A 23,853-nucleotide genomic window follows, 5' to 3' on the forward strand; every position below is an offset into this window, starting at 1 on the left:
TCATATACAAAATTAAGAATAATTATGTTATGTAATAAATCGATAATTTTAACAAAAGGTAATTTTTAAAAAGCAACACATATTTGCGCAAGAAAGCATAAGGGGGCAGATAATAGGTTTCATTAATTGTTTGATCCTGGAGGTCAGTGAATATGCCACACTTTTATACATCCTGCTCCTTAGTATCTATCATTGCTACTTTTTTGTTTGTTTGTTTGAGACGGAGTCTCACTCTGTCGCCCAGGCTGTAGTGCAGTGGCGCGATCTCGGCTCACTGCAAGCTCCTCCTCCTGGGTTCATGCCATTCTCCTGCCTCAGCCTCCTGAGTAGCTGGGACTACAGGCGCCTGCCACCACGCCCGGCTAATTTTTTGTATTTTTAGTAGAGACGGGGTTTCACCGTGTTCGCCAGGATGGTCTCCATCTCCTGACCTCGTGATCGGCCCGCCTCGGCCTCCCAAAGTGCTGGGATTACAGGCGTGAGCCACCGTGCCCGGCCCATTGCTGCTTAAAATTCCAAGGTTCAAAGCATCTCAAGTCACTCATTTGATAATTCTAATTATTCTAATACATTCTTAACTGATTGTAAATCCGTCTCTTTGAATATCTCTGGTAATGATGAATTTAGTATTTTTTAAGACAGGTTGTTTTTATTTGCATGGAGCAATAAGTACCCCAAAAGTCCTTAGAGTTAAATGAAATAACTAAATAACTATCAATATCTTAAATATCTTAGTCTATGGGGAAGAGGAAGTCCGTAAAATCCGCAAATTCTTCAGTGTTCCCTATTTAAATCTCCTTGTTAAAGATTTTGTATATGTTTTCACTAAATAACTCAAGTATTTCAAAAAGAAAGTAATAATTTGGTATTCTATTGGGACCTATTGATCTGACACAATTTATCTGATAGGAATTTCAGCACACAAAATTTTCTTTTAATGGAATTATTACTTGAAAATAAATTACCAAAGATTTCAAGTACTTCCCCATTTCTTTGTGTTGATGCTACTGATGACATGGAATGATTAAACATGGTACAGATCATTTTCTGAAAAATCAATAAATGTGTAGTTATCAAAACAGAATAATAAGATTATTAATGAGATAGCTAATTATTACTAAAAAGAAACTTACAAGAATTTTACTGTTATATGCAAATGTTGGAAGACCAACAAGGTAGATCATGATTAGGGAATACAATGGAACAGAAAAACTTTCTAGACAAGATAGGACAAGAGAGCACACACAAAATAATAGAAAGAATGAATAGAGCTACTATTTGATAACACAGTAGGGTGACTATAGTCAATAATATTTTAATGGTATATATTTTTAAAATACAACTCTTCTGTTTCTGTTTGTGTGCTTGAAGCAGAAAGCAATCTTGAAAAGCCGCAACTATTGCCTCAGAAGACTGGGAAACGAACAGTTCATTCCTGTAATTATTACATATAAGAACTGCAAAATTGTTTGTAATAATAAAAAACTTGGAGCAAACTAATTGCCCACAGATAAATAGCAATTAGGAGAAATACCTAATGTAGAGGACAGGTTGATAGGTGCGGCAAACCTCCACGGCACGTGCATACCTATGTAACAAACCTGTACGTTCTGCACGTGTATCCCAGAACTTAAAGTATAATAATAAAAAAAAGAAAAAGAAAAAGAGAGCTATCTATATGCAATGATGTGGAATAAAGACCCATATATCTGTTAATACAAATACAAGTTAGGAATAGGTTTATAGGACTATTCCACTTAGGTACAAACATGTGTGCGTAAATATTGGAAATTAGGAGAGGTTTAAAGTGGGTCTTACTGAGTGGGTAGCTAATTCAGCAGGGTGTGGAAAACTTGGCAAGATTAGAGTAATGATTTTAATTATATGTTCTTCTGTATTACTTGAATTATTTTGACTTAAACTGGTTATTGTATTCTAAATTAAAAGTAATTCTTTTAAGTAAAAAATATCACTCAATATTCACAGAGAGGCAGAATATATTCCAATGAAGCGGTAATACTATGGCTCAATTTTAGCACAGAAAATCTTAAGAGTCAGTGTTTACATTGGCTTTCCCATAAATTCTGCAAAATCAAAAGTTTCAAAAATAAATACATGCCTATGTCTCAATAAAATGAGTTAAACATCACTGTTTTCTGTTGAACAGTGAACTTTTAATACAGAGTTCAATATAGCCTTTTAGGGAATTACCAGAGATATCAAAAATTAAAGTAAAAGGAGAATCTGATAGAACAATTAGCAATTATTCTAGTCTGTGATCCCAGCATTTCGGGAGGCCAAGGTGGGCAGATCTCCTGAGCACAGAAGTTCGAGACCCAACTGGGCAACATGATGAAACCCTGTCTCTACTAAAAACACAAAAATTAGCCAAGCGTGGTGGTGCCTGCAGGTAGTCCCAGGAACTTGCTACTCCAGAGGCTAAGGTCGGAGGATACCTTGAGGCCAGGAGCTCCAGGCTGCAGTGAGCAGTGATCCTGCTACTCCATTCCAACATAGGTGATAGAGCCAGACCATCGCAAAACAAAACAAAACAAAACAAATCAACCCCGCCCCGGCCCCATAAAAAATATTACTCTATTTCTTAGATGTAAACTTACAAAAAGCAATGGGAGAAGTATTTTTCTTTCTCTCTCAAGAGCATAACCATGGTATCACGTCCTATATTTCTTGTCTTTCTTGACTTTTCAGGCATCAAGAAAGTGTTAAAATATTTTTTTCTTAAAGTTTAAGAATTTTAAACATATATCTGTATATATATTAATATGTGTGTGTGTGTGTGTGTAAATTTTGTGAAAATAATTTTCACACAGATTTTAAATACCTCTTGGTAGAATAGAGTTCACAGCATTCCCTGATGTATTATATACTAGGTGACTTTGATGTGATGTGGAATCATGACTGGGCAGTAGAAAATTGTATGTCCTGTGAGGAAGATAAAGAAACAGAAAATAGCGATATAATCCAAATTTAGAAAAATTGAATTTCCAAATTGAGAGTATTCAGGAGAAAGGAGTGGAATACATAGCTTGCTTCACCAGAGCGTTCCTGGATTGGAGCACCCACAAGGGTTAACCGAGTGTGTACCTAGACAGTGGACATTGCCAAGTCTGCAGGGCCTTAACAACTGCCCAGGGCATGAAGGTAATGATACGGTAATAAGTTTGCTACTTACTGTGAGATACAGTACTCACAAATATTCCTCCAGCTCTCCTATGTTTCCCAGCATTCTTTGTAGTCCGGTTGGAGTCAATTCTGTTCAATGACTGTGAAGAAAACTAACTTGTGCCACTTCCTTCTACTTCATTTTGTCCCCTTGCCTCCACTGAGACCTCAGAAACCTAACGTTCCACAAGATAGAATTACAAATGGAAAAAGGCTTTCCTGATTCATATCAGGATTTACTTGACTAAGAAATAAAATTTCAGTGAGTGAAACCACCCATATTTTATAGCATTTGTTAAAATGATAGCTAGCATTTATTGTACTGACAAACATGCTTTTATTTGTACGGTACACAGAGACTTGAACAATAATCATTTTGACTTTGAACATGATAACATGAAGTCCATTGTCCTTACCACAAATGTAATAGGTCGGACAAGTTGGAGTTTTACAGTCTCAATGGAAGGAAGAAATTCTCCTCCCCTATAATGACAGAATTGGTTTTATAAGTAAGATATAGCCTGAATCTAGACTAACATAACTTCAAACTGCGGGGAGAAATATTACTTAGAATTTGCAGACACCCTTTGTTTTAAGAATTATATTTGAAGAAATACCAACCATATGAAATGTGGTGATATGTGATTTAGAAATTATGCCTGTCTCTCATGAAGAGGCCAGCCATACCAGAGATATTTAGTAAAAATAATATGACAGAAAAACCTAATTGAAAAATTAACAGTATTCTATTTTTGTAGAGGTAGAATTATCAGCAATGAAAAGAAGTAAAGATAATTTATTTCTCTCTGAGATGCAAAAATATATGGAATGTTGAGTAGTAATACAAAATTATTATGAGTAAATTAATAATTTTGCCAATAAATCTATTTGTCTAATATGTGCATTATAGCAAGATACACATAATTTTTTTCCTCTTACACTTAAAGGTGACTAAAATGAACTATAACAAGTTATCTGGATTAAGTTTTCTGGATTGAATAAACATTGATTTTTTTTAATTTCCAAATTAAAAAGGTGGTGGTTGCAAATAAAAATAACTAAAACCAAGCATGAGTTGGTTGAATTTTACATATTTTAATTTTTTATTTAAGTGAAATTCTAGGCAGTGAAATGCACACATTTTAAGTGTGTAATTCTGAGTTTTAACAAGTACATACATATTACAATCAACAAATCAGTCAAGATATAGCATATTTCCTCAGATATATATATGTATAAACACATACACGTATATATATATATATACGTGTGTGTTTGTGTGGGTATGCATATACATGTAGACACACATATAAAATTTTATTAATATTATAAGAGTAATTTTTAAAATATTTTATTTTCCAATTGTTTTCTCAGATTACATAGAAATAAAATCGATTCTTATAAATTGACCATATGTTGTATGATACTGCCAAATTCATTTATTAGTTTTAGTAAAAATGTTTTCTAATTTCTTCATGATTCTCCACATACACAATAAAGTAATATGCAAAAAAGGTTTTATTTTTCCCCTGATAAATTTATGGCATCTTACTTTATTTTATTTTATTTACTTATGTTTTGCCTTGCTGCACTGGCCTGGACATCCAGTGCAATATTTAAAAATATTCTTATCTTGTTCCTGATCTTAGGAGAAAGACTTCAAGGTCTCACCACTAAGTGTAACATTGGCTGCAGGTGTGGATATGAGCCATTTTTCAGATGAGGGTATCCTTTTCCATTCCTAATTGTTGAGAGTTTCTTTACGATGATGAATTGGGTTCATTTTTAAGTGTTATTTCAATATCTTATATTTTATTCTCCAGTATTCCATTAATATGGTGGATTACATGTTTGTGTTTTTGAATGGTTAAATTTAAACTAAACTTATATATCCAAAATTATTTCCAAGTGGTCAAAACATTTTTTTAAATATATGTCTGGGAAAACTAGAAAGCCGTATGTAGAAGAATGAAACTGGATCCCCATCTCTCACCTTATGCAAAAATAAATTTAAGATGGATCAAAGGATTGAATCTCGACCTAAAACCCTAAAAATTCTAGAAGATAACATCAAAAAACTCTTCTAGACATTGGCTTAGGCAAAAAGTTCATGACTAAGACTCCAAAAGCAAATGCAACATAAACAAAAATAAATAAATGGGACCTAGTTAAACTAGAAAGTTTCTGCACAGGAAAAGGAATAATAAGCAAGGTAAACAGAAAATCCATAGATTGGGAGAAAATATTTGCAAACTATACATCCAACAAAGGACTAATATCCAAAATCTACAAGAAGCTCAACCAATTAGCAAGAAGAAACAAATGATCCCATCAAAAGCCAGGCAAATAATATGAATAGACAATTCTCAGAAGAAGATACAGAAGTAACCAATAAACATATGAAAAAATGCTCAACATCGCCAATCACCAGGGAAATGCAAATTAAAAACACAAGGAGATATCACCTTAGTCCTGCAAGAATGGTCATAATTAAAAAGTCAAAAAAAAATACATTTTGATGTGGATGTGGTGAAAAGGGAACATTTTTTACAATGCTGGTAAGAATGTAAATTAGTACAATTACTATGGAAAACAGCATGGAGATTCCTGAAGAACTAAAAGTACAACTACCATTCAATCCAGTAATCACATTACTGGGTATCTATTCAAAGGAAAAGAAGTTGGAACTAAACTAAGTGCCCATCAACAAAGTGGATAAATAAAATGGCCTCCAACTTCATCCAAGTTGCTGTGAATTCCAGTATTTTGTTCCATTTTATGGCTGAGTAGTATTCCATGGTGTGTGTGTGTGTGTGTGTGTGTGTGTGTGTCAAATCAAATTCTATAAATACCTCCTTTTTGTATTTTTATGTGAAAGTGAAATTGAAAGTTCATGATAGCCGTTATTTGATTTAGCTAATCATATTGAATTATCAAACATAGAAGACAATTTCCAAGGTTCTTTTCCTGCTGCTACATGTACTCTCTTTTTTAATGTGTGCTATGGATTTGGATTGTGATAGGAAGAAAGAGTAAGAATTCATGTTTTTTGATTGGTAGATTGATCTACATATCAATCTACAAATAGTCATAAAAGTGTACATAAAATGGTAGCTTTATCTCATGACAGGTCTAATAGCATAATGCTCTGGTGTCAGTAAGGAAAACTAATACCCAAGTCTTGATTTCTAATTAATATTCCTCATTTAAAGAAACAAAGATTGGCTGGGCACGGTGGCTCACGCCTGTAATCCCAGCACTTTGGGAAGCCAAGGTGGGAGGATCACCTGAGGCCGGGAGTTCAAGACTAGCCTGACCAACATGGGGAAAACCCGTCTCTACTAAAAATACAAAATTAGCCAGGCATGGTGGCACATGTCTGTAATCCCAGCTATTCGAGAGGCTGAGGCAGGAGAATCTCTTGAACCCAGGAGGCGGAGGTTGCAGTGAGCTGAGATCATGCCATTGCACTACAGCCTGGGCAAGAAGAGGGAAACTCTGTCTCAAAAAAAAAAAAAAAGAAAAAGAAAAAGAGAAAAGAAACAAATATTGCTGTGTGATATTTCGTGGATAGGTTAGAAAAATTACAAAATGAACCTAAAACATTGTTTTAGAAAGAAAGTAAGTAAGGCCTCAAAGAATCGTAAAACATGTCAAAAGGACAGGGAAGTCAACTAGGAAGTGCTTTCATTGGTAAATCTGTGACAGTTTGAGTATAAAAATGAATAAGGTAGTAATAGATTGTAACTCTTTGAATAAAAGAAGAATTCATCATTTTAAAGTACACATATATGTATATACTGATTAATGAAATAATAAATAAATAAGATAAAAGCAAAATGGCTATTAGTAAATAAAGAAAAAATAAGGATAATGTATTAAAAATTATAATGGATAATAAATCCAATGGGTTAAAGTTTGAAAATTAACGAAATATTACATAGACACAAAGTATCCCCTACACATTACTTATTAATTATAAATTGAAAGGCAGTGACTTATCAGGGTAGAAAACTTGTTGTCACTACCTTAACAATTCATCAAAACTAACATTACTATTATTAGGGTAAGTCAACATCACATACTTCCAAACAGGATATACTGTGAAGGATAAATCAGTTTATTGACATTTTTGAAAATCTCATCACCTGAATCTAATTAAGAAGAATCTGTATGTAATTCCAACTAGAGAGGCATTCTACAAAATAACTGGTTTCTACTCTTCCAAAATTTCAATTAAGAAAGATACAGATAAATAGCGGGAGATATACCTAATGTAAATGACGAATTAATGGGTGCAGCACACCAACATGGCAATGTATGCATATGTAACAAACCTGCACATGGTGCACATGTACCCTAGAACTTAAAGTATAATAAAAAAAAAAAAGAAAGAAAGATACAGATAGTGTAAGACATTGCTACAAATTACAAGAGAATAAAAAGCCTTGACAATCTACATAAAATGCATAATGCCAGACTGGAATGAGGACTGGGAAAACTAACAGCTTCAGTGAACAACAGTAGGAGAATTGGCTCTGTTTATCTTGGATTATATTACTTATCTCCTTAAATAAAATCAGAATTTATGATTCTATGCTGAGAAACAGTGTGGATAGATGGATTGATGTATAGATATAAAAGAAAAATTGGATAGGAGCTAATTGATAGCTAGTAAAAAAGAAGTAACAGTGTACTTATAAATTATCATGGATGCTGAACTAAGAAAGGTTTGATAAGTAACATAATAATTACATACATAGATATGTATGTGTTTATTAATAGATGTACTTTTGTGAATTTCAACAATTTCATATGTACAAACATATGTATCCATACCTTGATTGGCTATTCAAATTGACCCCTTACATATACATTGTAAATGAAGATAAGAAACTTCTCTCTACGAATTTTCTAGACCATTTCTTCACGATTTAAAAATGCATATATTTAAGATAATTGTATTTGATAGGAGATGACTATTGTGCATTGTTATTTGGTTTGATAATTTTCTTCAAAATGAATAAAACTCTTGCTAGATATGAAGCTTTCAGCTTAGTCATATCTGAGTCATGCCAATCAAAAAGGCAATCTGGAAACTGAAGATTCTGTGAATAGAGCATGAATTTTACTGCTGAATAATTTAAATGTGGTTACACAGATATTTCTCAAATCTCAAAGTGATTTTATAAGCCACAAATATGCTCTTGTAACTAGCAAATTTATGTTCACAGATAATGTAGAAAGAGTTTTAGCAGTAGAGAATGAGGAAAAAAGGAGGTAGCATTAAATATTAAAATTTGGAATCATGCAGGATATGGTTAACATCTTCAGCCAAAAAGATATTTGTAATGAGGACAAATATTATTCAGGAAATAATCATTTGAACTGCTGTATGCAAGAATAACTAATCATATACTTTTCAAGTAGTTTGAGAAAAAATGATTTTTCTGAATTCAGTAGTTCTTATAAATCCTTTTTGCTTATATGAACAAAGTTGGAAGCTATATGGACAATATAGCCAGATTATTTTAACTGTGTAGATAAACATTCAGAATAGTGTAATCCAGATATAATATTTTATTTTCTCATTTATCTTAATTTTAATCTCAACATACACATTCCTTTTCTATTTTTGCATAACAAATGACACATGGTAACTTGGGCATGATTTAACTGAATCGTCTTACGATCTCATAGGCGGCAATCAAGATGTGTGCTCAACAATATTCTTTGGCGAAGATCAGGCTCCTCTTCCAAGTTCATATGGTTGTTAACAGAATTTAATTCATTTTGTTTTGCTGGCTGTCAGCAGGGACTGTTCTCAGCTCCCACACCTGAACACACGACTTTCTCACACACTCTCTCACAACAGGGCTGCTTACAGTCGAAAAATACTTTTTGTGTCTGAACGTGTCTCTCTTTTTAGAGTGTCATTTGATTAACTCAGGCCCATCTGGCATAATTCTCCTTTTGTGTAATTCAAAAACAACACATTTAGGAACTTATTCTCATCTGGAAATTCCCTTCATGCTTGCCACGTTGTCACAAAGGTGGTCTCCATCTATTCACAGGTTCCATTCACCCTCAAAAGGAGACATATTATGGGGTGTATATATCAGAGAGTGGGATTTGAATCATTTTAGAATTCTGCCTATCACAACTTTATTCATTTTGTATTCCTGAATAGTAAATAATCACAAATTTGCCAGTTAATGCAGCCTTCATTATTTTCTCAGGGTTGCTCTAGGTCAGGAGTTTGGGGACAGCACAGGTAGGTTCTCTGATTGGGACCTCACAGGGTGTGAACCAAGAGTAAATGGGGGCTGACATCGCATCTAAGATTCATAGCCCAATTCTAAGTTTATCAGTTATTGGCATAATTCAGTTGCTTGCAGTTGTAGAACTGAGAACTTTGTTTTTCTTCCTGTCTTATCAATTGGGAGCATTTCAGCTCCTAGAGACTGCCTGCCAAAGTCTGCCCCATGACATGTTCTACAACATAGTAGGTTTTTTCCATAAGGGCAGCAAGAGAATATTTTTCACTTCAATTGAATCTGCCTTATTTTAAGTTATTTCAGGTCTACTCATGTTAATTACTGCAGACAGTCCGTGACTTATGATGGTTCAACTTAAGGCTTTTTTGACTTTACTGTGGTGCAAAACAGATATGCATTTAATATGCTCCACTACTTACAGTGGGGTTATGTCTGGAGAAACCCATCATAAGTTGCAAATATTGTTAAGTAGAAAATGCACTTTTGACTTATATTTTCAACTTCTGATGGGTTTATCAGGACGTAGCCATCATAAAAAGAGAGCATCTATATTTTGAGTAACTAAAACTCAACTGATTAGGGGCCTTGATCACATCTTTAAAATTCCCTCAATGTATTTAAAGAACAATTAATCTTTCCATGTATTTTAAAAACGATTAATTTTTTTTAAAAATCCTGTTATAATACAAGGTCATATAATCACATCATATTCACAAGTTGCATTCACAATCTAAGAGAGAAGATTAGATAGGACATATACAACAAGGGATTAGAATCTTAGAAATATGATTATTTGTGAAATAATTGGGGCATATATCTTCATTTTTCTTTTAAAAATGTTTTATTTTATTTTTCATTTTTGTGGGTACATAGTAGGCATACATATTTATGGATTATGTGAGATATTTTGATACAGGCATACAATGTGTTATAATCTCATCAAGTTATTTTTTTCAATTTAAAGCTGTGCTATAGTGACTTTATGTGTATTTTTTCTATATAAGCATTTTAAAAAGTAGTGATACAAATACAAATTAAAATAAATTAAAACAATAATTTCACTTAGCTCTTATCAGATGGGTAAGAGGCACATATACTTTTTCCTGGTTTAATAGATTAAAGCATTCTGGAAAAACTCAGATAATACTAGATATCCATTATTATTTAATATTAAGTTTTTAATAAGAGTTGTTACATTATTGCTATTAAATTTTAAGGTGAATCATAAGAATTTAAGGCATTTATTTGAGATGACTTGAAATAATCATTTCTAAGCTCTTAGTTTCACACAAAATGAAAAAAGAGATCAGAAAATACATGGAGAGAAGTTCAAAACTGTAGTACTGAAGGATCGCATGCCTGGAGGAACCCTTAAGTAAGAAATGCAAACTTTGTTCTCTTGCCATCCCACCCCAGTCAATAGGCTCCAGAGTAATGACTCTACAAGGGAGACTTCCAAAGCAAACCTCGAACACCACAACCATGAACATATTCCTGAATGGTTCACAGTGCATTTGTGTACTTAAATATTTGTGGAAATACTTGTTCATTTTTTTTCTGAAAACATTATACATAAATGAGCAACTTCTAATTCTTAGTTTCCCTAGTCTTGGTTTACCATTATTTTGATCTGTTAGAGAGTTTTTGTCTAGATTTTTGTTTGTTTCCTTTTTTGCAGATTTAATTAACCATTGTTTCTCCCTTCAATTTACTTTCATGTACCTAGGTTCAGACATGTCTCTCCTTGTTTTGGGGAGTCAGCTAATTGGGAATAAAATCTTGATTTCGGTCTCTAAACTGCGTCCTCGCTAGACTCTTCTCCACCCTTCCCCAACCCATCCACAACTCTGGATTCATATTTCTAAGAGGAGAAGTACTGAGATCACTAGATACTTTCTCAAGTATCTTCTCAGAAGCTACAGCGTTATAAGGAGAAGTGCTGAAAAGTAGATATGAAAATACTATCAACCTAAAAAAATACAATAGAGAAAATTGTCTCTAAATATATTGGTTTTATTTGAGAATAAGAAATGAGGATTATAATCTGGAATGCATGGAATGATAAAATCCACAGTGCACTCAGTGATGGAAGGGTAAGAGGCACTTTTACTAGCAAAAAGAGATTTATGTAAGTTCCTTAGAAATAGATTTCATTGGTCTCAGAGGTTCAAAGTCAGAGATGTTATCAGTTCATTGGTGGAGATGCTGTTACTGGGCAATTGTTTTTCTGAGAACATCTTACCTGAATGACAGAAGTCCTAAAGATTGCCTAAGTGATAACCTTTATCAATGCAGGAGACATGTGAAGGACATAAAAGGGATTTTAGAAACAGTTCTTATCTCAAACACATAAGCATGAGTCCTTAGAAATAGTTCTTATCTCAAACACATAAGCATGAGTCTCCTCACCTTCAGGGCTTTACATATTCTATTTTGTTCGGGAAGACAAAAATGATTTCGTCCTGGTATCTGTAACATTCACAGTACAAACACTCTATATATGTTTTGTCACACTTTTGGGGTCAATCTTGACAACACATGGGATAACCTGGTGAGGTAAGTTTTTCTCTGACAAAGTCTCTACCAAGATTCATTGTCCTCATGGAGGCATAAAACACTGTGCCACTGATGGAACACCAAGATTTAAAAAATACTAAAAGGATAATCAAATAATGAAATGTATAGCCGCAAAATTCTATATGATGTTATGATATTTGTTACATAAACCTGACAATAAAAACTTAGAAACATTGTATATAGTAATATATACAGAGACATAACTTGTGTTCAATACTGTTTAAAGCATTTTAGCTTAATTATGATTTGCTAAAACATCTTGTGTTCTTTGGCTTTAGAAATAGACCTTCTTTTTCAAAAGTCAAAAGTTTAGACTCATTCTCTACGATGCTATCCTTTCTAAATGTATTTGTCTCTATGACCAGTATGTTAATGGTCATAGAGAATAATAAATATTTTCAGAGAGAAAAGTCAACATTTTCTCTTTAGCAGAAATCTATGGACAGCTATTTGCCTTTATTGTAAAACAGAATTATTCTAATGCAGATGTCTCCTAATGGGAAAAAGCAGAATAGTGTTCGTAACTTTTACACTGCTTCTGTTAACTGCTCTTGTTTTATCGGAAATATCTTGACTCTGTTAATACATTTTCTATTGAGGTAAATTATGTAATAATCTAGGCCACAGGTTCCTTGACTATAAAAGCAGTTTGAAAAGACAGGAAGTTACTTTCAGCAACAAGATTTTTTAGTCTGACTTTCCCTGCCCCTTCTGTTTACAATGTTATTCTTCCTTGGCTCACTCTTTATCATGAATGAAATGGCCACATGTTAATGCTCAGATATTCTGTAATTGCTGAGTGTTGTTTACTTTCATGAATTCCTGTTAAATATATACAATGTAAAAATATAGATTTTCATTATTTGTATTATTATTCACTATATAAAATAATTTATATCATTCAGATCACAATATCCTCATGTGTTGAGAAATTATTTCATAGCTTACACTTGTAATATATTGTGAGTTGCCTAGGAAGAAAAGATGTTTCAGGCTTCAAGTTGCTTTTTGTTAAACATAAATGAGGAGCGGCAGATGTTGATGAGAGTATCTGAGAAAATTCCAGTTTTTCTTTTCATGTACTGTAGATTAGAGATCAGTTATATCTCTCTGGCAAAAGAGAAGGGAAATATCATCTTATCATTTTTGTACTTACACTGAGCTATCAGTGGAGCTGTTCTTTAAAATAGAATACAGATACTTCTTACAGTTTTTGACATCAGTAAGAGGTATAATGATAACACACTATGTAATAGCTTGATGTCTCTTTATGTTTGGAATCTTTTCCAGGCCCTTCCAGAAAGAATGGGATACCTGATGTTTGTCCCATGCCAGCCTAAATAGGTGGCTAGCCATTTACCAAATGATGTCCAAAAGAAAGTACAGAGTGAAAGTAGGGTAAATGAGAATAAGTGCCCAGCAGGATAAAGGAAAAAAAAACATAAGAAGGTCCTAAGGGCAGATGTTTAGAGCCTCAGAACCAGTGAAATAAGGAGGTACGAAAGCAAAAGCCAGGAAGAAAGGACAGACAGAAACAGGCCAAGGGGAAGACCTTTTGTCCTTTTGTGGTGTCTCATCTCTTCTTAAAGATGAGTATATGGAAATTAGAGATATTAAACTCAAATATGTGTGTGTTTTAGTTAATTCAATACAATTTATTTCAAAGATTTCTACAAGCATTTATTAAAGGTTGTTTAACCAGTGCTACTTTACCTGAATATTTTCTATTCAAAGATAGATGAAGCTAATTAAAGTATATTATATATTATATATTATATATATATTGTATAGAGAATAATAAGAATTTCTATATAGTGCATATTTAATAGAAATCTACCACTGTTTTCATAAAAAATCCAACTGCTTTCAGAAATGAAGTAGATTTAAACTATTTTTGTCCCTCTGAATTAATAGTTACAAGCACTGGATGGATGATACAGGTTACATTCAGACAGCAGTGGTCTGCCCTAAAACTGTTAACATATGGTAATGATCCTTTCATATCTTTTATCTGTTCTACATTTTCTTCCAAAAGAAAATTATGTAAAGGCCACCACAGTTTGTGGAGAAAACATAAAATTTTACTACTGTTCTGTAGTAAATCCAACAGAATGAGCACAAGTTAATTAAAATATTTACCCCCTTGGCTATTATGAAATTACCTGCACACAGTAAGAGTATAAAGTAGTCTTACCTGATTTATGTGATTGATAAAATATGTTGTAGATTTGTGTGACTGATAAAAACTGGTACCCAGGGAGGATATATATATATATATATATATATATATATATATATATATTTTTTTTTATATATATATATACACATATATATGTGTATATATGTACATATATTATATATATAGTGTGTTTGTGTGCATGTGTTTCCATTTTTAAAGTTTTTAGCATGTAAATTATTTTAGTTTTCTTCTAATAAGAAATTAAGTTTGCTGTAAAAGATGTAGAGGGAAATAACTTCATTTTTTTAATCTAAAATGTTTCTTGTGGTTGATGCATCTTATTTTCTTATAACACATTTCTGAACACATATTTTAAGTTACTATGCAAGTATTTTAGGAGCAAATATTAAAAGGGACCTCAAAATGGTATGTAAAGCTGTGGTAAGCAAGATATGCCAAGGCAATATTAGAATACAAAAGTTATCATAATTTTAGTTATGAAGGTTATTGGGTTTCGGGTGAGGAAGAGAAAACTCACCTGCTTATTGATGGAAGAGTAAGAGTTTGCAGGATAAAAATGGAAGCCAAAGCTTCAAATGAGGGATAACAACATGCAGTACAATTGCAATGGAAAAAAACTGAGCTTTTAAAAGAACTGGCAATGCCGTGGAGCTATAGTTGAGTGAATAAAAAAGATTATACGTAACTTGAGGTTGAACTAGTAGGTAAAGAAAGACTTTAGAGTGAATTCTAAATCCAATGGATGCTCTATTAACATTTGAGAAATACTATTCATGATTCTGCCTGAAAAATTAGTTAGAAACAAACAAAAATGTAAGGGAAAGAGAAATAAATTTATCAATAATTTTGGAGAAGAGTTAGAGGAAGTTGGATTATGAAGGTGACAGCAGAGAATGAAGGAAATGCAAGGAATTCAAACAGATTGTGTAGTTCTAATTCACAGGACTTGGTGATGAGCTGGATGTGTGTTATGAAGAAAACACAATATGTAAAGAATGAGACCCAAGTGGTTTTAATTGAACAACTGCATGGATTAAAATTTTATTTACTGAGCCTTGTTGTTAGGGCCAAGCATTGTAAAGAATTCTGATTCTTATGAAGCAAATGTTGAAGATGTTAAGTAGGTTTATGTGGATAAATAAATATGTAAATAAAGTAAAATTAATTATAATTAGATCATACATAAATAAATTAGGGCAATTTTAGGTTCAGTTTTTAAATATCCTGATGTCTAATATTATGAAATATTAATTAATGACCTCATTGAATTGTTTAAAAATGTTAAAACCACTAAAGACATGAAAGGAAATATGAAAAACAAAGGACTTATATGTAGATATTTAAAGAACTATAAACCAATATTAAAATTGGACAGATGCAGTTTTAACCTGGATAATTAAATACTGGAAAAGATGTAGAGTAAGTGTGAAGGCAAATATAAAATGGCACCAAAGTTGGGGAGTTTCTTATAAAATCTAATTTATTCTGATCATACAACCCAACATTCTGTCTTGCTATTTGCCCAAGAAAAATGAAAATATGTGTCCACATAAAAATCTGAATGCAAATGTATAGTGGTTTAAATATAAAATGGAAAATATCTAAATGTCTTTTTAAAACAATATTAAATATATTTTCATAAAATTCTTCCATCTTTAATCAGCTACTGTGCTGATAAATCTGCAAGAGTTGTGTATAATTCACAGTAATATCCAACCTCACTTGACCAGGGGCCATGTTTTTTTAAAATGGAGAACTAGATCTAAATGGTCATAGAACCCACTTTGGAAACATAAGTCCATCGGAATACTTTGGGGACCAAATAATTCAGTTCTATAAATCTATGCAAAGTAACATGCAAAATATGGAGAATTGTATACTATAAAGTATAGTTTATTATTTAAAAATATACAAATGTTCAACAATGGAGGAATGGTTAAGAAAATTATTTTAGTCAATAAAATATCACATGACCAATTGTGATAGATGGGAATACTGTGGTAATGAGTAAGTATATGTGTACATACATATACATGTATATATATATATATATTTATATACTGAAAAAAGCTGGAATAAAGATGTTTCACAATTATTACAGCTATATAAAGAAAAAGGAAGCATATCAAAATATTAACATTAAGTATATTAGGATTATAATATTGCAAATTTTTTAAATATATATTTTCTTTTTAAAATAGTCTCTGAGAGACTTTAGCACCAGATCTGCCAATTCTATCTCACCAACTAGAAGGGCAGATAGAAGGTGTAAGGATATTTTGAATCATCTCCGGAAGTGTAGTTCTAAGAGATTCCCCCAGAGACAGTTATTTCTAGGTAGTGGGGGAGGGACCGGAAATTAAGTAAGAATTCCCTTAAGAATCAGTGGCTGGTTAGTTAAGTGGCCTTCATCTTTGGTGAGGTGTGTTCCTTTCTTTTAAAAACAATTGTTTATATAATTGGCACACAACAATTGCACGTAACACTGCATGTTCGTACTTACATGGAATCTTAAAGAGTTGATTTCAGAGAAGTAGGGAGTAGATATTGGTTACCAGAGGCTGTTTGGGGCGGGAGGAACCTAAAAAGGTTGATCAGTAGATCAAAAGCTTTCATAAGACAGGAAGAATAAGTCCTGGTATTCTATCACACAGTAGTATGACCATAGCAAATAGCAATTTAGTGTCTATTTCAAGATAGCTAAAAGATAAGATCTTGTGTGTTGTCATCACAAATAAATGATATATGTTTAAGGTGATGAATATGATAATTGCCCTATGTATACAAGCATTGAAACAAAACATTGTACTCCATAAATATATACAAATGTCTTTAACTTTTAATGGATGAAGGAACTGTGATACAGTCACATATACTAGAATGCTATTGACCAATAAAAATAATGGTTAAACTTTTGATACATTCAGCAGCAGAAATGAATCTCAAGCGCATTAAATGAGAGAAGCCAGACTCGAAAGACTACATACTATAATAATCCATTTATAAAACATGCTAGTATAGGCAAAATTATTGAGGCAAGAAATGTATCAATTGCTGTTGGTACACAGGCTCAGGGAAGTGATGTAACACAAAGGGGCATTGGGGAACTTTTTGTGGTATTGGAAAGATATATCATGATCGTTTTTCCACAAAGCATTTGTCAAAATCCAGAGAACTAGATGGAATTAATGATTTATTCTGCTATATGTAAATTTTAATTCAGTAACATGACTAAAAAACCATATATACATCCAGCTATCAATTTTATCAGTACATAAAAGTGTTCTGTATGAGTGATAGTAAACTTTAGTATCTGTATTAAATTAAAATTAACATAAACTGTTTTCAGATTTTGTCTATAAGGTTAGCAGAATTAAACAATTTGTAATGTTTTATATTAAACTCACAAAGGTATTAAAATATAGAATATTCAAACTATATTTATTTGATAACACATTTTAATCTATTTACTTATTTATTTATTTATTTATTTTGAGACAGAGTCTCGCTCTGTCGCCCAGGCTGGAGTGCAGTGGCGCGACCTCGGCTCACTGCAAGCTCCCTTTCCCGGGTTGACGCCATTCTCCTGCCTCCGCCTCCGGAGTAGCTGGGACTACAGGCACACGCCGCCACGCCCAGCTAATTTTTTGTATTTTTAGTAGAGACGGGGTTTCACCGTGTTAGTCAGGGTGATCTGTATCTCCTGACCTTGTGATCCTCCCGCCTCGGCCTCCCAAAGTGCTGGAATTACAGGCTTAAGCCACGGCGCCCAGCCTATCTTTTTATTCTTAGCAGGAATAACAAGTAATTTAAAGCAGTAACAGAAGTGTCCTGTTCTTTAAAAATTCCTGGTGATCAAATTAATAAAAGTTGTATGTCTTATACTTAAAAATAACAACTCTTTACAAATGGAGGGAAAATAAAAGGAAATTTAAAAGGAAAATTTAATATCCTATTTTATAGGCTAATATGATGGTCAGTGGTGGTTTTGGATTCTGCATGTTAGAGTCATTTACTGCAGCTACAACAACGATGTTTTTAAAATCACATATTCTTACTATTGCCCGTGTTATCTAGTTATTATTGACAAAAACGCTATTTCTAATCATTTCCTTATTTTAATGAATAAATATTTTTTTTTTCTTTGAACGCTACACAATTTACAAGAGGAAAAGAAGCCAGGCTCCAAGGGCATACACTGGGGAAAGCACAGTCTTCTCAAAAATGATGCTGGGAAACCTGAATATCCATATCCAGAAGAATAAAGCTCTCACCACATGGAACAATCAAAATGCATTAAAGACTTAAATCTAAGGCCTGAAACTAAGAAACTACTTTAAAAGAAACAACGGCAACACTGAGGTAACAATTCAGGATACTGGTCTGTGCAAAGACTTCTTGGGTAAGATTTCAGAAGCAGAGGCAACAAAAGCCAAGAAAGACAGACAGGATTACATAAAGCTAAAAATCTACACAGCAAAGGGAGTACTCAAGATAGTGAAGTGACAACCTAAAGAATGGGAGAAAATATTTGCAAACTATCCACCCTGCAAAGGATTAAGAATATAAGGGACTCAACAACCACAAAAAAAAAAAAACACCAAAAACAAAACAAAACAAAGAAACAAATAATCCAATTTTAAAATGGGTCAAAGATCTAAACAAATATTTCTCAAAAAAAGACATAAAATGGTCAGTAGGTATATGAAAGAATGCTCAACATTACTAATCATCAGAAAAATGCAAATCAAAACCATAAGGAGATATCTCACTCCAGTTAAAATGCCTTCAATGAAAAAGACAAAAAAAATCACAAGCTTCTGAGAAAGAGGCAGAGAAAAGAGAGCACTTATACTCTATTGGTTGGAATGTATAGTAGTAAAGCCATTATGGAAAACAGTGTGGAGTTTTCTCAAAAAGCTAAAAATGGAATGATCATAGGATTCAGTAATCCCATTGCTGGTTATAGAGCCAAAAGAAAAGAAATTGGTATATTGAAGAGCTATCTGCATTCTCATGTTCACTGCAGTAACATTCACAGTTGTCAATATATGGAATCATCCTAAGTGGCAATCAATGGTTGCATGAATAAAGAAAATGTGTTATATATAAACAATGAAGCCAGACAAAATAATAAAATCCAGTCACTTGCAGCAATATGGTTGGAACTGGAGATCATTATGTTAAGTGAAATAAGCCAGGCACAGAAAGACAAATACTACATGTTCTCACTCATATATGGGAGCCAAAAAACTGGATCTCATGGAAGTAGAGAGTTGATTCATGGTCACCAGAGACCGAGAAAGACAGGAGAGATAGGGGTTGGAGAGAGGTTGGTTAATGGGTATAAAAATAAAGTTAGATTGGAGGAATATGATATAGTGTTTAAAAGTACAGTAGAAAGACAATAATTAACAATAATGTATTGTATACTTCCAGATAGGCAGAAGAAAAGTATTGGAATATTCTCAACATAAAGAAAAGATGAATGTTTGAAGTGGTAGATATTCCAATTACCCTGATTTGATTATTACACATTGTATGCATGTATCAAAATATCACATGTACCCCTTATGTACAACTATTATTAATATGTATCATAAAAGTCTTCCTCTGAATCTAAAATTCAGTTATAATAAATAGTTGTAAAATAAAGAACCTCATTATCTTTAAGTCCAACAGATCCTGTTTAATAAGTACCAATAATTTCACAACTCTGTGTATTATCTTATTCTCAATGTGATTAAAAGTTAACTCTGCTTTACTCTACCATTACAATTACCTATACAAAATTTTTCATGTGCCTGATTTTTATACATATTTTTTAAATACTAAGATTTTGATATTTCTGTAGTTTTCATAGTTGCTATGTTAGTGGCTGAAAAGTAGTAATTATATAAAATGATTTTATAAGTCATTTTAATCACATTTAACTCTTAGTACCATCGATAATATTGCAGTGAGCACTTTGATTTAGAATACTTTTAAACATTTTGTTTATAATTGACACACAATTGTACATATTTAAAAGTTTTCATGTAAATAGTCATTTTTAGGGACAAAATATCTTGATTGTTTTATGAATATTACAGTTCCATGAGAATGGGATAATTGAGCTTAGAGAGACAAAGAGATTACTTTTAATACTGTTTTAATAAAGTAAGAAGAACTTATAGTTTCTGGGGCTAGAAGAAGAAAGACAACAGATTGATGAGTTTGACGAGACAATTCTATCAACTGAGCTTATTTGGAGTACATTAAAGTTAAGTGAACTTCTATAATGTTACTCCATTAATTTTTCTAATATTATCTTCTTAAATTTAAAAATAAACATTATTTTATGTGAGTGACTGAATTATCCACCAAGGATTATTATCTAATGCAATTTGGCTCATGATATTATGTACCTTCTACCTCCATGAAAGATGAGGTGGGAATTCAAAGCAGATGATAGTGAGAGATCATTAAAAACAATGTGTTTTAGGGAAATCAAATGCCTATGAGGAAATATGTGAAATAAGTGAAATATGGCCAAATGTAAGATAGTAGGGGATATTAGAATTTTAGACAAATAGGGACATGTAAACCAGATTGAAAGAATATTAATTCCTAATGCTAAAGCAAAGTGTGGGACCCAAAATGTCAATCTACTGACCATATTTGCTTCTAAACCCAAATGTTTCTGACCCTTTGACCCTATGTTATATGCCATTATATATAATGGCATTTTACCCTATATTATATACCAAAATATATAATTGACCCTATATTATATACCAAAATATATAATTATTGAATGTCAATGTTTAAATTTTATTTTATACTTTTATCATTATTTTTTTAAAGACAGGGTCTCACTCTGTCACCCAGGCTGGAGTTCAGTGTTTAGATTATAGCTTACTATGACCTCCAAATTCTGACCTCAAGCTATCCTCCCATCTCAGCCTCTCAAGGAGCTGGGACTACTGGTGTGTGCCACTATGTCTAGCTAATTAACAAAAACAATGTGAGGGGTTTGCTTAGTTAACCAAGCTGATCTCGCACTCCTGGCTTTAAGTGATCCTCCTGACTTAGCCTCCCAAAGCACTGAGATTATAGACATGAGTCATGTCATCTGGCACTATTTTACCATTATTAATAGCAGAAATACTATGATAGAAACATAAATCTAACAAGATATTTTAAGCACGTATTATGAAAGATAAATAATTGTTCATTCTTTGCAAGCTTGTATAATCATAGACCTCAACATGCATTTTAAACTCTAAATATAGTGGACAAGGAGTGATATTTATGGTAAATGATATTTTCCATTAATTTGTAAGCAAAATTGTGCTTGTATGCTAATATGCATTAATTTGGTAAGAGTTTGTAAACTTCTATAATAAGCAGAAACACTCATGTCAGATATATTAGTTTTATATTATACTTGAGACATTAAATATTATCCTAATTGAAATGTCAGTTATTAGACATTTATTTATGATCAACTGTCAACTTTTTAGCTTTTTAGCACTATATGCCACATAACATTATGTTATTTACCATATATTTATTGTACAATGTATTTTCTAATCCTACAAACAATAGTTGTCTTCTTCTTTAGGAAATTTAAGACAGGCGTGGGGGCTCACGCTTGTATTCCCAGCACTTTGGAAAGCTGAGGCAGGTGGATCACGAAATCAAGAGATCGAGACAATCCCGGCCAACTCGGTGAAACCCTATCTCTAATAAAAAAAAAATACAAAAATTAGCTGGGCATGGTGGTGTGCACCCATAGTCCCAGCTACTCGGGTGGCTGAGGCAGAAGAATCACTTGAATCCAGGAGGCAGAGGTTGCAGTGAGCTGAGATTGTGCCACTGCATTCCAGCCTGGTGACAAAAATAAATAAATAAATTAATTAATTAATTTCAATTATTTGAAATTAAATTAGTTGATTTAATTTCAGATTTTTTGGTTGATCTACCAGAAAGTATCTCCAGTCAACTCTGACATTCAAAATATGTTTGAAACATTCTTGAAGGGCAGTTACGTTCCTGAATGTTCAAATTATTATTTAAGAACCAAATCCCTTGCATCCAAAATAAATCAGTACAAGACTAGAAAGGGAGTTTCCCTGTTAGTCCCCACGATCTAATATCTGGCATCCACATCTCTATTATTGGATATCAAACATGTTTATAAGTAATCAATTCAATTACTTTCCAGACATGGATATTGCTGTTGTTTTCTGTCTACTATCGTTGACATTGACAATAAAAAGTTTTTAAATGTTCCTATGCAATCTTTTATATATCCCCAAACAAATGACATTTATTTATGAATGTTACTGATAAAGATCTTACTTCAGCAGGGTAATTTGTATTTTTAGGAGGTATAGCATTTATTACTGAAAGACCACCATTCATTACTTACTTACTGTAGTTTTACTTTGATTTGGACATATTTCTTCCAGGATAACGGCATAGAGAAAGAACACGAATGAGAGTGTGCCTGTGTGTCTGTGTGTATACGTGTGTGTCTGAGAGAGGGAGAGAGAGAGAAGAGAGTCACAGAGAAAGACAGAGACAGAGATAAAGGAAGACCGAAGGGTGTGTGTGTGTGTGTGTGTGTATATATATATGTGTGTGTGTATATATATACATTCATCTACAACTGTCTTAGGTATACTTCGCTAACAATGGATCTTCTCCAATTACCAAAGAATTTCTCATATATATATATATACATATATGTGTGTGTATATATACATATGTGTGTATATATATACATATATGTGTGTGTGTGTGTGTGTGTGTGTATATATATATATGAGAAATTCTTTGGTAATTTGAGAAGATCCATTGTTAGAGAAATATACCTAAGACAGTTGTAGATGAGTGAGCCAGAGTGGGAATACTAATTGTGATTGGTCAAACATGCTCAGAACTTCTCCATCAAATATTAAATTCACATTCTGTATAGCTCAGTGGGTTTACAAGATGCAACACTGATTCCTAAATGACATTGGCTATTTCTGTAAGATGACCGTATTTTGAATGACATGGAATACTGATAATGGAATGCTCCAAAAGACGTTTTGGAAAGTGAAAGGAAGATTTCTTTAAAAACCGTCGCAAAATTTAGGTTAATTAACATATACATTAAGAGTAAATAATATGCAAATAGTGTAACATATATGTATTTTGAAGTAATGTTTTGTCTATATGTAACTTTATATAACACACATATGTAGATACGAATTTTAAAAATTCTACAAATGCCTTTTTCTGAATATCAGTGTATATTTCTTTTTCTCCATTTTTTATTTTTAATTATTATGGGTACAGAAGGGGTACACATTTTCATGGGCTACATGTGATGTTTTTATACAGGCATATGATGTTTAATAATCACATCACAGTAATCGGGGTATCCATCACCTCAAGCATTTATCATTTATTTGTCTTGGAAACATTTTGATTCCAGATTTTTAGTTATTTTTAAGTATACCAAGAAATGATTGTTGACTATAATCACTTCGCTGTGCTATCAAATACTAGATCTTATTCATTCTATTTAACTCTATTTTTGCACTCATGAGCTATTTCCATTTTTCCCCACTACTCACTACC

The 23,853-nt window shown here is 32.6% G+C and overlaps 1 long non-coding RNA gene across 3 annotated transcripts in view; it reads left to right on the plus strand.

Annotated features, from left to right (window-relative positions):
• Positions 1-23,853, plus strand: part of LOC104004066 (uncharacterized) — a 136,171-nt gene that overhangs the window by 88,826 nt on the left and 23,492 nt on the right. For 2 of the 3 annotated variants that reach the window (XR_010151403.1, XR_676908.5), the window contains exon 2: positions 18,406-18,640. This is a non-coding gene — a long non-coding RNA (uncharacterized LOC104004066). The remainder of the gene's footprint in view (positions 1-18,405; positions 18,641-23,853) is intronic. The other variant, XR_001711592.4, reaches the window with a different exon arrangement.

This window comes from Pan troglodytes, chromosome 1 (assembly GCF_028858775.2).
Source record: "Pan troglodytes isolate AG18354 chromosome 1, NHGRI_mPanTro3-v2.0_pri, whole genome shotgun sequence".
NCBI classification, from domain to species: domain Eukaryota; kingdom Metazoa; phylum Chordata; class Mammalia; order Primates; family Hominidae; genus Pan; species Pan troglodytes.